We start from the raw sequence: 12,262 nt of genomic DNA, 5'->3' as shown, positions 1-12,262 counted from the left end.
CTTATCCCCACTTCTGTGGCCACTTCCCGCCCCTCTATGATTTTCACATCCGGCAAAGAGCGAACCTGCCTTCCCCCCCTTCTGAGGCCAACTTCCGCCCCCTCTATGACTTCACATCCGGCAAGAGCGGGGCACTTCCCACCCCCTTCTGATGGCCTCTTCCGCCCCTCTATGACTTCACATCCGGCACGAGCGGAGCACTAAGATAGACCACTCCTGCTAAAACCAATGGGCTGACGTGTAGTACGTAACGGAGCGGAACGTCAGGTTTTTCGTCGGCCATTTTAGTAACCCGATCCGACTTTGTAAATCCCTCTCGCAGTGTAATCAGCGTTGTGGGGGAACAGTTTGTGTGTGTGATATAATGTTAGACCCACTATTCATAATTCTACTATGTTATGTTAATGATTAATATGCCAATTCTGTTAATTTTCTTTTTTTAATCTTTTTTTTTAAATTTTCTTCTTTTTAAAGTTTTTTTAAAAAATAATCTTTTTAAATGGCTCATGTGCTGTGTTTAAAATGAGTTGATGTTTGTATTAAACTTGCACTCTGTAATTCATTTGATCGCACTTATTCACAACTGCGGTATTTGGTAAAATAATAGCTACATGGAGGTTCCAGTTGCTCAACTCTAGGAATGTTCCTTAATGTATTTTTGTGTCTCTGGAATAAAATGGGTCTGGACTTCCCAATATCCAGAGAGTGGATGAGATCTGTCTGTAATGGTGGGGTTACCTCAATGAAGTATCTAACAATATAACATTTGTTTTGAGCAAGATTAACAAATGATGTATAACTTAAGGATGATTTTATTCATCGAGCTTACAACTGATTATATTATGTAGGAAAGAACACACATACACACGTGAATGTGATATAGATGTATATAATCATATAACACACACACACATATATATATATATTCCTCCTGATTTTTATGTAGAATGATAAACTTTATTTTGGACTCAAAGCACAGACAAGGGACAAAATTACCATATAACCATATAACAATTACAGCACGGAAACAGGCCATCTCGGACATTCTAGTCCGTGCCGAACACTTACTCTCACCCATCTACCTGCACTCAGACCATAACCCTCCATTCCTTTCCCGTCCATAAACCTATCCAATTTATTTTTAAATTATAAAATTGAACCTGCCTCCACCACTTCCACTGGAAGCTCATTCCACACAGCTACCACTCTCTGAGTAAAGAAGTTCCCCCTCATATTTCCCCTAAACTTCTGTCCCTTAATTCTCAAATCATGTCCTCTTGTTTGAATCTTCCCTACTCTCAATGGGAAAAAGCTTATCCACGTCAACCGGGGTCTATCCCTCTCATCATTTTAAAGACCTCTATCAAGTCCCCCCCTTAACCTTCTGCGCTCCAAAGATAAAGCCCTAACTTGGCCTCAAACCTTTCTCTATAAGTCTCCAATTAGGTAAAGTGTAATTATTCATCCATTCCTGGATTCAAGTTTCAGTCAAGCTTCCGTGTTGAACCAATTCACCCTTTCAGAAAATCAATAGAAACGTAGAAAATAGGTGCAGGAGTAGGCCATTCGGCCCTTAGAGCCTGCACCGCCATTCAATATGATCATGGCTGATCATCCCCAATCCTGCAGAGATCCCTCTAGCCACAAGGGCCACATCTAACTCCCTCTTCAATATAGCCAATGAACTGGCCTCAGTGGAGACCACATTCTAGCAAATAGTTCTGATTTGTCAATTAGGACAAGTCTAATTTTTTCCAAGTGTAAGGTCTCAGACACTTTCCATAATCCACATTTTAATTGGGTTTTTCCAAAATGTTAATATTAATTTAATATTAATCCCTGCTCCGATCACTTATGACCTCATGACCAAGAAGTGTTCGCTGTGAAGGGAGGTGGAGAGATTGTCGGACTCTGTGCCTTTGAGGGGGAGGGGGGGGGGGGGGTGGGAAATGATGTCCCCCCCGCGCTCTCCCCCAACTGACCCCCCCCCCCCCCCCCCCCCCCCCCGTGTCGAGGAAGAGCAAGAGATTGCCGGTCGAGTTACTTCCATCCAAACTTTATTGCACACGGATATGGAATTTGACAATTTGATTAAAAAAATTAGAACGGAACGGCCGATTCGACGAGGGGAGGGGGAGGGGGGAGGAACTGCAGGTGCCGGTTTACACCGAAGGTGGACGCAAAACGCCGGAGTGACCGCGGGGGCAGGCAGGAGGAACGGGTCCGCAGAAGGGTCTCGACCCGAAACGCCGCCCATTCCTTCTCTCCAGAGTTGCTGCCCGTCCCGCCGAGTTACTCCAGCGTTTTGTGCCTTATCTTCGGGTTCAAACCAGCGTCTGCAGTTCCTTCCTACACGAGGTGAATCTGTCTGTGGTCAATAAAAACATGGGGGCAGAGGGGAGGGGGAGAGAGGGGGGGGAAGGGGAGGGGGGAGGAGAGGGGGGAGAGGAGGAGGGGGGAGGGGGAAAGAGGGGGGAAGAGAGAGAGGAGGGGGGAGGAGGGAGGAGAGGGGTCTGGAGGGGGAGAGGGGAGGGGGGGAGCGGGAGAGGAGGAGGAGGGGAGGGAGGGAGGAGGGGGGAGAGGGGAAGGGGAAGTTCAACAGAAATAAACCTTGGTGGAAACACTGTGAAAGTTATCTCTTTCAGAAGGGGAAGGAGGGAGAGACGGGGTGAGAGAGGGGAGGGAAAGAGGGGGAGGGAGAGAGAAAGAGGGGGAGAGAGGGAAGGAGGAGGAGAGAGAGAGAAGGGGGAGAGGGAGAGAGAGAGAGAGAGAGGGGAAGAGAGAAGAGAGAGGGAGGGGGGGAGAGAGAAAAGGGGAGAGAGAGAAGGGAGGAGAGAAGAAGGGAGGAGAGAAAGAAGGGGGGGGGAGAAAGAAGGGGGGGGAGAAGAGAAGGGGGGGGAGAGAGAATGGAGGAGAGAGAGAGGGGAGAGAGGAGAGGGGAGAGGAGAGAAGGGGAGGAGAGAGGGGAGAGAGAGAGGGGAGGAGAGAGAGAGAGAGGAGAGAGAGGGAGGAGAGGAAAGAGAGGGGGGTGAGAGTAGGGGGGTGGGAGGGAGGGAGGAAGCGGAGACAGGATATACGTACACATATGCACACACACACACACACGCACAGATGTACACACAAGCTCACACACACACACGCAGCCACACACACACGCGCACGCACGCGCTCTCTCTGGCGCGGGGAGTAAAACGCTGGCGTTGCCGGCCAGTGGCCGCTGGCGGTGGGAGCTAGGAATCGTAGTCATCGTCCAGGTCCTGGTCGCCGTCGTGGTAGCTGGTACCCAGCGGGGGGCTGGGCAGGGGGAAGGCGCTGGTCAGCGGCGTGTACATGGGCATGTGGGGGGCCGGCGGGGGGCAGCACAGCACCTGCTCCACACTGCAGGGGGCAACGGAGAGACATAGCATTAGAGATCACCCACACGCATGTACACACATATGTGTATACACACACACATATATATACACACACATATATACACACACATACACACAGACCGACATACACACACTCATACACATATACACACACCGCACACACTCACACACACATACACACACCACACACGCGGCCGACTCCGTCACGCCAAGCGGCTCTGCAGCCCGTCTGAGTTTTTATATTTTTGGCTGGTTTATGTTACACAGGGAGGGACACAATAAATATAGACACACACACACTTTGACATATCCCGTTGTCATTGGGGCACAACTTATACAGCAGCCGGGGACGAGGTAGACGACACTCAACTCACACCCACAGCGCTACACCGGAACAGGTGGAGGAGCGCTGCTGATAACACACACCACCTAATTAGAGATCGGAGGATGCCACTGCGTGTATGGCGGACGGCGCACGGGAGCCGCGGGTACATGGAGGGAGGACCGCTTTCAGTGCTCCTGCAATGGCGAATTCTCCCGATCCGAGTTGCGGTGGGTTTTGAAGAGCTCCTGGAGCGGGGGGCACCTGACAGCACCGCCCCAGCGCCCGCTTGGAATGGCCGCGGGAATCTGCGAGCGCACGCCGGGGGCTCTAACACCAAGACCCGGTGTGCGACCTCGCATCACCCGGAGTGCTTAATGGCCGCGGGAAATCGCAATCGGATGACGGGGGGTTTGACTTGGACTCCTGACATCGGGGGGGGGGGGGGGTGGGGGGGGGGCGGGGAGGCAGTGGAGACATATTTTTTTGACTTCATCACAGCAATGTGCATGGATGTTGAGTGAATTATGTTGTTGTCTTCTGTCTATGTGTCTGTAATGTATGCGCACAAACGGGCATTTCGTTTTGGACCAAGGGGTCCAAATGGGACAACATATAAATGAAATCTTGACACTTGAATATATAAACACACACACTAATACACACACACACTCTAAACACACACAACACCACACACATAGACAAAAGAACACACCACGACACACACACATAAGCAGCAGATATAATATACACACTACCTAGTCTATACAAAACGCACACACACCTAGAACACATTAATTATCACCAACACATATAAAAAGACATACACAACCCAACAATAGACCAAACACCCAACAAACATATACAGACAAAATACTACATACACACGCAGCAGCACCAGGCATGACACCACACTAGAAGAAATACAGGACATCACTTGCAGCTCTGTGATTGTGTTTGTCCGTCCATCGGTGAGTATGCGTGCCTGTGGAGAGGAGTGTCAAAGGGGTGGGGGGGGGGAGGAGTCTGTCACGGTGGGGGGGGGGAAGGGGGTTGTCAGGGGGTGTGGGGGGGAGTTGTCAGGGCTGGGGGGGGGGGGTGAAAGGAGGGGGGCGGGGGTTGTCAGGGGTGGGGGGGGGGAGGGGTGTAAGGGGGGGGGGGGGGGGTTGATACAAGGTGGGTGGGGGGAGGGGGTTGTCAAGGGTGGGGGGGGGGGTTGTCAAGGTTGGTCAGGGTGCGGGGGTTTCAGGAGGGGTGTGTAGGGTGTTCGTGGGTGTGGAGGTGGTTTGTGGGGTTGTGGGGGGGTGGGCAGGGTGGGGAGGGGTTGTCACGGTGTGGGGGGGGGAGGAGGGGGGTTGGCAGGGTGTGGTGGGGGGGAAAGGAGGGGGGTTGTCCGAGTGGGGGGGGGGGGTCAGTGGAGGGGGAGGAGGGGGTTTTTGTCAGGGTGTGGGTGGGGGGGGTGGGAGGAGGGGGGTTGTCAGGGTGTGGGGGGGGGAGGGGGGTGTTGTCAGGGTCTGTGGGGGGGGGGGGGGAAGGGTGTCAGGTGTGGGGGGGGGAGAGGGGGGTGTCAGGGTGTTGGGGGGGTGGAGGGGGTGTCAGGTGGGGGGGGGGGGAGGGGGGTGTCAGGTGATGGGGGGGGGAGGAGGGGGTTCGTCAGGGTTGTGGGGGGGCGGAGGGGGGTGTCAGGGTGGGGGGGGGGGGAGGAGGGTTGTCAGGGTGTGTGGGGGGAGGAGGGGGTTGTCATGGTGGGGGGGGGAGGAGGCGGGGTGTCCGTGGTGGGGGGGGGGAGGGGGGTTGTCAGGGGGTGGGGGGGGGAGAGGAGGGGGGTTGTCAGGTGGGGGGGGGGGAGGGAGGGGGGTTTGTCAGGGTGGGGGGGGGGGGAGGGGGGTTGTCAGGGTGTGGGGGGGGTGGAAAAGAGGGGGTGGGTTGTCAGGGTTGTGGGGGGGGGGGAGGGGGGTCAGGGTGGGGGGGGAGGGGGGTTGTAGGGTGGGGGGGGGGGCCACGACGGGTCAGGGTTCACCCCACACCCCCCCCCCCCTCCCCCTGTGGGGGCCCCGGAGAGGCAGGCGGGGTTGTCAGGGGGGGTGGGTGGGGGGGGGGGGGGGTTGTAAGGGTGTGTGGGGGGGGGCGGGGGTGGAAAGGGTGTCAGGGTGTGGGGGGGGGGGGGGGGTTGTCAGGTGTGGGGGGGGGGGGGGGGCGGGCGGGGCTTGGTCAACACCACCTGTGGACCTGGTCACCGGGTTTGTCGGCGCTGGAACGCGATGCCTCTTCCTCGTCCGTCTCACTCTCCTCCGACTCGTCCTGCAGTCGACAGGGAGGTGTGTGTGAGGGGGGGGGGGGGACAGCGGCGATGTCTGGCCTCATTAAACCACCCCCCCCGAGGCTCGGTCGATGGCGAACGGCTGGGAGGACTCGAGCGGATTGGGGCAGGGCCAGTGCCCTTACACTGCAATCAGCTATTTCCCTGTCCCGCTGCAAAAGGGTTCTAAAAACAAGGACCACATCATCACCGATCCTGGCCTCTCTCCACTGGCTCCCTGTGCGGTTCCGAATAAATTTCAAGGTTCTCCTTTATGTTTACAAAGCCCTTAGGGGGCTTTCCCCCACCACACAAAGCCTGCTCACCCACCGCACCCACCTCCCGGGAGTTTGGAGTTTGTAAGTCGAGCCTTCAAAATCATCCTTTACTCTAAGCCGTCTTACGGACTATGAGACAGAGAACATAGACACTGGGCAGGAGTAGAGGCCTTCGGCCCTTGAGCCTTGCACCCTTCGGCACCATTCAATAGATCATGGGGATTCACAACTCATAGCACATCCCGCCTTCTCTCAGATTCAGATTCCGATTCAATTTTACTTGTAAATTGTCAGTGTACAGTACAGAAGAGACAAGAAATGCATTTAGCATCTCTGAAGAGACGAATAGCAAAACGGATTTGAACTAAAGAATCATAAAGTGTCCGGGGGGGGGGGGGGGGGGGGGGTGGGGTGGTGATGGCAGTCAACGAGGTTACGTTGCTGAGTGGTGACAAGCCGCCGGAAAAGAAGCTGTCCTACGACCTGTGGTTCGGCAACGGAGAGAGACCTGTTGTAGGCCTCCGAGATGGTAGGAGGGTGTAAAAAAGTCATGGTTGGGGTTGAGAGCAACGTCCTTGGGATGCGGAGCGCCCTCCGCAGACAGCGCTTGCTTTGGCTTGTGACGTCTCTCCATTACCCCCGTGATCCTTAGCCACAAGGGCCACATCTAACTCCTCTAAATATAGCCCAAGGAACTGTGTGGCCTCAATGCACTCTGTGGCAGAGAATCCACCGATTACCATCTCTGTGTGAAAAATGTTTTTCCATCCGGTCCTAAAAGATTTCCCCTTATCCTTAAACTGTCGTGTGTGGCCCTTGTGCGGACTTCCCCAACATAGGGAATCATCTTCCTGCATCAGCCTGTCCAACCCCCTAAGAATTTATAGTTTCTAAAAGATCCCCCCCTCACACTTTCAAATTCCGCGAAGGAGAGGCTAGATGTATGTATATATTGTACGTACTAAAGATAGAACAATTACCGCACGGAAAAAGGCCATCTCGGCCCTTCTAGTCCGTAATCATATTGAACCATGTGTATAACGTAGAGTACGAGCAAAATCATAAACCCCACTCTCACCATCGACGGCACCCACTGTTCCCATACTCCAAAGGCCCGAAACCTGGCGTGATATTTGATGCCACCCTCTCCCTTGCGCTCACATCCGCCATGTCGTTCAAAACTCCTTCTTTCATATAGCAACAATCGCCAAACTCAGACCCTCTCTCACACCTCCGCGCTGAAAGACTCTCCACGACTTTCATACTCCTCACGATGGGACACTGCAACTCACTTCTCTTGGCCCGCTCAACCTCAGCAAACGACCAATGGGTCCAGACTGCAGCCGCCCGACACGTCACCCACACAAATCCTGGAAACATCACTCCAGTCCTTCAAAACAACGTCACTGGCTTCCATCCTCCCCAGGTCACCTACAATATATTTTCCTGGTCCTCACACAAAGCCCTCCACCATATGCGCCCCCCCCCCCCCCCCCCCCCCCCCCCCCCCCCCCCCCCCCCCCCCCCCCCCACCAACCCACCACTATATCACTGACCCCTCTCCCCCTACCAACCCTCAACGGTCCCCCAGACTCCACATCAGACGAGTCTCCTCTCAATACCATCAAGTCCAACTCCGCGTTGGGTCGAGCCTGTCCAGGCAGCTCCAGGCTATGGAAACTCATCCCCCAACTGATCAGCCAATTCAGTGTCCATCAACCATCGTCCAGTCCCCGCCTCAAGGACCCTCTCTTCACCTCTGCCTATCCTTAGCCCCACGTCCCCCTCCTTTATCTGTGCATTAACTGGCAGCGTATGTGTTTTGTATTGAATTCTGTATTCACTTTGTGTACTAGGCATGTCTCGACTATGTATGTCATTCCCCTACATGTTTTCCTTACCTGCTAAATTTTGTCGCGTTTCCTTGAGGACTCTTGAGAGAGGCGCCCATAAATAAATTAAATAACTAAAATAACAACCTCCACCAATGTAAGGACTTGGACAACGAGAGTTGTGTTTGTAACGTGCTACCGAAATAAACGTGATGACTGACAGTGTGGTGCTCGTGATCGGAAGTTGAGCGGGAGTGGGCGGCACAGACGGCACGGACGCTGGCCGCCCGGGAACGGACTAACCTCCTGTTCGGACTCGGTGCTCGACCGTTATTGTCATTCCCCTTCTTGGCCCCGGATCCCCCGTTGGTTGTTCCGCCGGGCCGTCCGGGTTTTTCTCCCCCTGGAGCGCAGAGAGACGGGGAGTGTGACGAAGAGAGGCCCTCAGCCCTTCACCACCCCTTTCTGTGCCCCCCCAACCTCAACTCCCCTCCTCACCCCTACCTCCACCCCCACCCTCTAGTCCCCTCCAACGCCCACCCCCCTTCAATGGCATGGCAGAGAAGAGATGAGGCACTTCACCACCCCTTTTCTGTGCCCCCCCTCCCCTCCGTGCCCCCCACCCTCCCCTCCTAAACGCCTCAACCCCCTCCACGCCTGCAGCCCTCCCTCTAATCCACCCCAACGTGGAGGGCGATCCGGTCAGGGGTATGGGACGGGTTGTTGATCTTGGCTCCGGTGGCTGGGACGACGTTTCTGGCGGCGGTTGTTGTTGGTCCAGAGTCCTGGGTTCAGCCGCGGCGGAGGGGGGCGGCGTGTGCTGGGATGGCGGTGCGTCGGGCTTCGACACCCGGGCCGCAGGTTTGAAAGGCCCGTTCTCTGGGGGTGTTCGGGAGCTGCGGGGACTGTGTATAACCATTCGCCCGGTGGGGAAATCGCCTCAGCCGAAGAGGGACAGAGGGAGAGAAGCTAACCCTATAGATTTTTGCCCCTACACACGTGAGGAGGTGTTGGGGAGGACCACTGTGGTGGAAGTTAATTTGGTTTATTGTTGTATTATGTATAATGTGTATGACTGCGGCACGAAATTTCGTTCAGACCTAAGGTCTGAAGACAATAAGGAAATTCATTCAAATTCAATTCAATGCCCACCCCCACCTTCCAGGGGAGAATGCCGAGATGAGGACTTCACCCCCCTCTTCCCCCCCCCCCCCCTCCCTCCCTCCTACACCTGCTCCTCCACCGAGTGCGGGAGAAGGCGGGGCGGTGCCCTGTGGGTCACTCTCTGTAGCCTCATGTCCTCATCCGCCTTCAGCGGGCACGGGCTTTGCCACCACGTCATTGAGGAAATCAAATTGCGCGTCTAGCTTCCCCCACACCCCCCACTCAACCCCCTCCCACCCCCACACACAGTTCGCGGGTTGCATAGTGCACTGCAACCCTCACCTCCCCACCCTTCCGGATCCCTTCACCGCTCCGAACGCGCACGGGTTGAGAACACGCACAACGGCGACAACCAAACGAGAGAAGAGTAAGCAAAAGGACCGTCCAATCAGCCGAGACAGAGTCCCCACCACTAAGAAATACCAACCTCTCACCCTCCTCTCCCCCCGATCCCAGCCTCCCTTCCAGAACCCCCCCCTCGCCCACGTCCGCCCATCCCCGTCCCTGCGGCCGCACATCTGACTCCACCTCCGCACCCTCCTACGCGCGGCTCGCCGTCAACGAGCATCCCCGACTTGGCGACACGTCCCACTGATGCTACCTTGCCCCTTACCTCATCTTCCACTTACACCATATCCATCCATCCCGTCCGACTATCTTCTCCCTTCCAGCACCGCCCCCCCCTCCTCCTCCCTTCCCCCCAAATACCCCTCCTGACCGCAAACTCTTCACCACCCTCCCTTTAACTCCTCGCTCGCTCTCCCTTCCCCTCTCTCCAACTCCTTTCTCCACTCCACCCTCGCTCTCCCCCTTCCTCCCATTCCCTACCATGTCCCCCCCATCGCCTTATTTTCCCTTTTTTTTTTCTCCCCCTATCTCTTTTTTTCATTTTTCTTTCCTTTTTTCTTCTCTCCTTCCCCTACCCTTCCTTCTCCCCTCAATCTTTTTTTCTGACCATCCCTATCTTTGTCTTTGCTTTTTTTTTTCCCTTTCCCCCTTTTAGCTGCGGTCCACTTCTCCCTAATCCCGGGTGTCTCATTTTGCTTATTCTCCTTCTTCCTCCCCCCCGCTCATGTCTCTATTCTTTTTGTGAATTCCTCCCCTTCCTTTTTTGATTTTCTCCCATATTTCCCTTACTGTTTCTCGGGAGTACTTGACCTGCCACCTCTGCGATACACCACCTTTTCGTTATCGGCTGTTTCTGTTCTCTGCTTTTTTCACACCATTTTCTGTCGATCTAACGTTTGATACCCACTTTAACCTTTCTCTTTCTCACATTCGTATTTCCCCCATTGTCGTCGTTTTCTTTTCCCCCCTTCGGGGGGTTCGCTCTTCATTTTTAGTATCCCTGAACCTCCCACCCCCCTTCCCATTTTATACTTTGTTGCCCTTTTCTCTTGCGGTTTTAACCTTCTCCAACTCGATCTCCCCCCCCTTCCTTTTTCTGATCCCCCGTGTGTCTGGGGGGAGCCCCCCCCCCCTGTTCCCCTGGTTTTCCATGGGGTCTTCTTCCCGGTGGGATGTTTCTCAACCCTTCACACCCCCACCAATCCTATTAATTTAATACAGCCTCCCTCGCAGGAGTTCAGGACCAAATCCAGAAATCGGGCTAGTTTCATGGTTAGGAAGTTCCCTTTTTTTTCTTCATCCCTCCCTCTCCCTCTTTCTCTGCTTGCCCTCCGTGCTCCCTCCTTTCTACCTCCCCTCCTATTCTTCCTCCATCCCCTGCCGTCGTCTGATCACTCCCCTCCCTTTATTTAATCTCAAATATACCAGTCATCCGCCGCATGCCATAACCCAGACACACCCGTTTTCCCGAATCATCATGTCTCTGCCCTTTAATATAACCTAGGATTCTATTCCCCGGATTTATTGCAAAGACTTCTGCGATCCTATCCATTTCCTTCTCCCTTCAGAAGTCCTTCTCATCCTCCTTCATAAATTCTTCCTTCGGGCTGTGAACCTCTGGTCCTAGATTAGACTCTCCCACCGTGGAACATCCTGCCAAACCACTCGATCCAGGCCTTCACTATTTGGTGAGTTTCAATGAGGGTCTGATGAAGGATGAGGAATCAGACTGATTCGGGATGTCGGGATGTCTTATGAAGAAAGACCTGGATAGGGACTTGGGTTATACTCTCTAGATGTAGAAGATTGAGAGGGGAATCTTATTAGAAAACTTACAAAATTTTAAGGGGTGGACAGGATGATGCAAGGAAAGATTGATCACGTGTTAGGGAAGTCCATGACAAGGGGCACAGTTAAGGATATGAAAGGGGAAACTTTTAAAACGAGGATGAGGGAAGAACTTTGGTTCACCAGGAGAGTGGGGAAAATCTCTGGCCCTCTCTGCCACAGAGGGTAGTTGAGGCAGCATTGGCTAATTAAGAAAAAGAGGGGTTAGATTGGGCCTTGTGGCTAAGGGGATCAGGGGTATGGAGAGAAGGAGTAAAAGGAGATATGAAGTGGTGATCAGACATGATCAATTGAATGCGGGAAGATAGAAGGGCCGAATGGCTACACTGAAAATAATTCTATGTTCTATGTTCTATCACCTCCAATACAGGATGGTGAGGGACAAAAGTGTGTGGTTGGGATGGGATGTTGAGAAGAAGGAGGGAGAACTGGGAGAAATCCACCACCACACCACCAATGGGTAATTGAAAAAACCCGCGCCGGAAGGGAACATATAAGAAGGTTAAAAATCTACCTTTTTTTCTATCTATTCTTTTTTCATTTCCTACCTATCCTTTCTGGTCAATTTGTCATTTTCTACATCCTTTTTCACCACTCCCACCTACCCCCCCCCCCCATCATCTATCCCCCACTCCCTTTCCCTATCTCTTCCACCCCCCCACCCCTCCCCAACCCCCCCCATCCCCCCATCCCCAACCACTTTTTTCTCTCACTCTTTTCTTCCCCCTTCTTCCCCCTTCCCCTCTTCCCTTCTTCCATTCATTCCTTCTCTTCTCACCTTTTCCGTATCGGCC

General features: G+C 53.9%; 1 long non-coding RNA gene across 1 annotated transcript; it reads right to left on the bottom strand.

Moving 5' to 3' along the window:
- Positions 1 to 3,044: 3,044 nt before the first annotated feature.
- LOC129695043 (uncharacterized) lies at positions 3,045 to 8,446 on the bottom strand. Its single transcript, XR_008723103.1, has 3 exons — positions 8,412 to 8,446; positions 5,921 to 6,000; positions 3,045 to 3,378 (listed from the first exon to the last, which is right to left on the bottom strand). It is a non-coding gene; the product is annotated as an uncharacterized LOC129695043 (long non-coding RNA).
- Positions 8,447 to 12,262: the final 3,816 nt, after the last annotated feature.

Source organism: Leucoraja erinacea, unplaced genomic scaffold (genome assembly GCF_028641065.1).
Source record: "Leucoraja erinacea ecotype New England unplaced genomic scaffold, Leri_hhj_1 Leri_923S, whole genome shotgun sequence".
Lineage (NCBI taxonomy): Eukaryota > Metazoa > Chordata > Chondrichthyes > Rajiformes > Rajidae > Leucoraja > Leucoraja erinaceus.
Note: the sequence above shows the minus strand (reverse complement) of the source record. Positions and strands in the feature narration are given on the sequence as shown.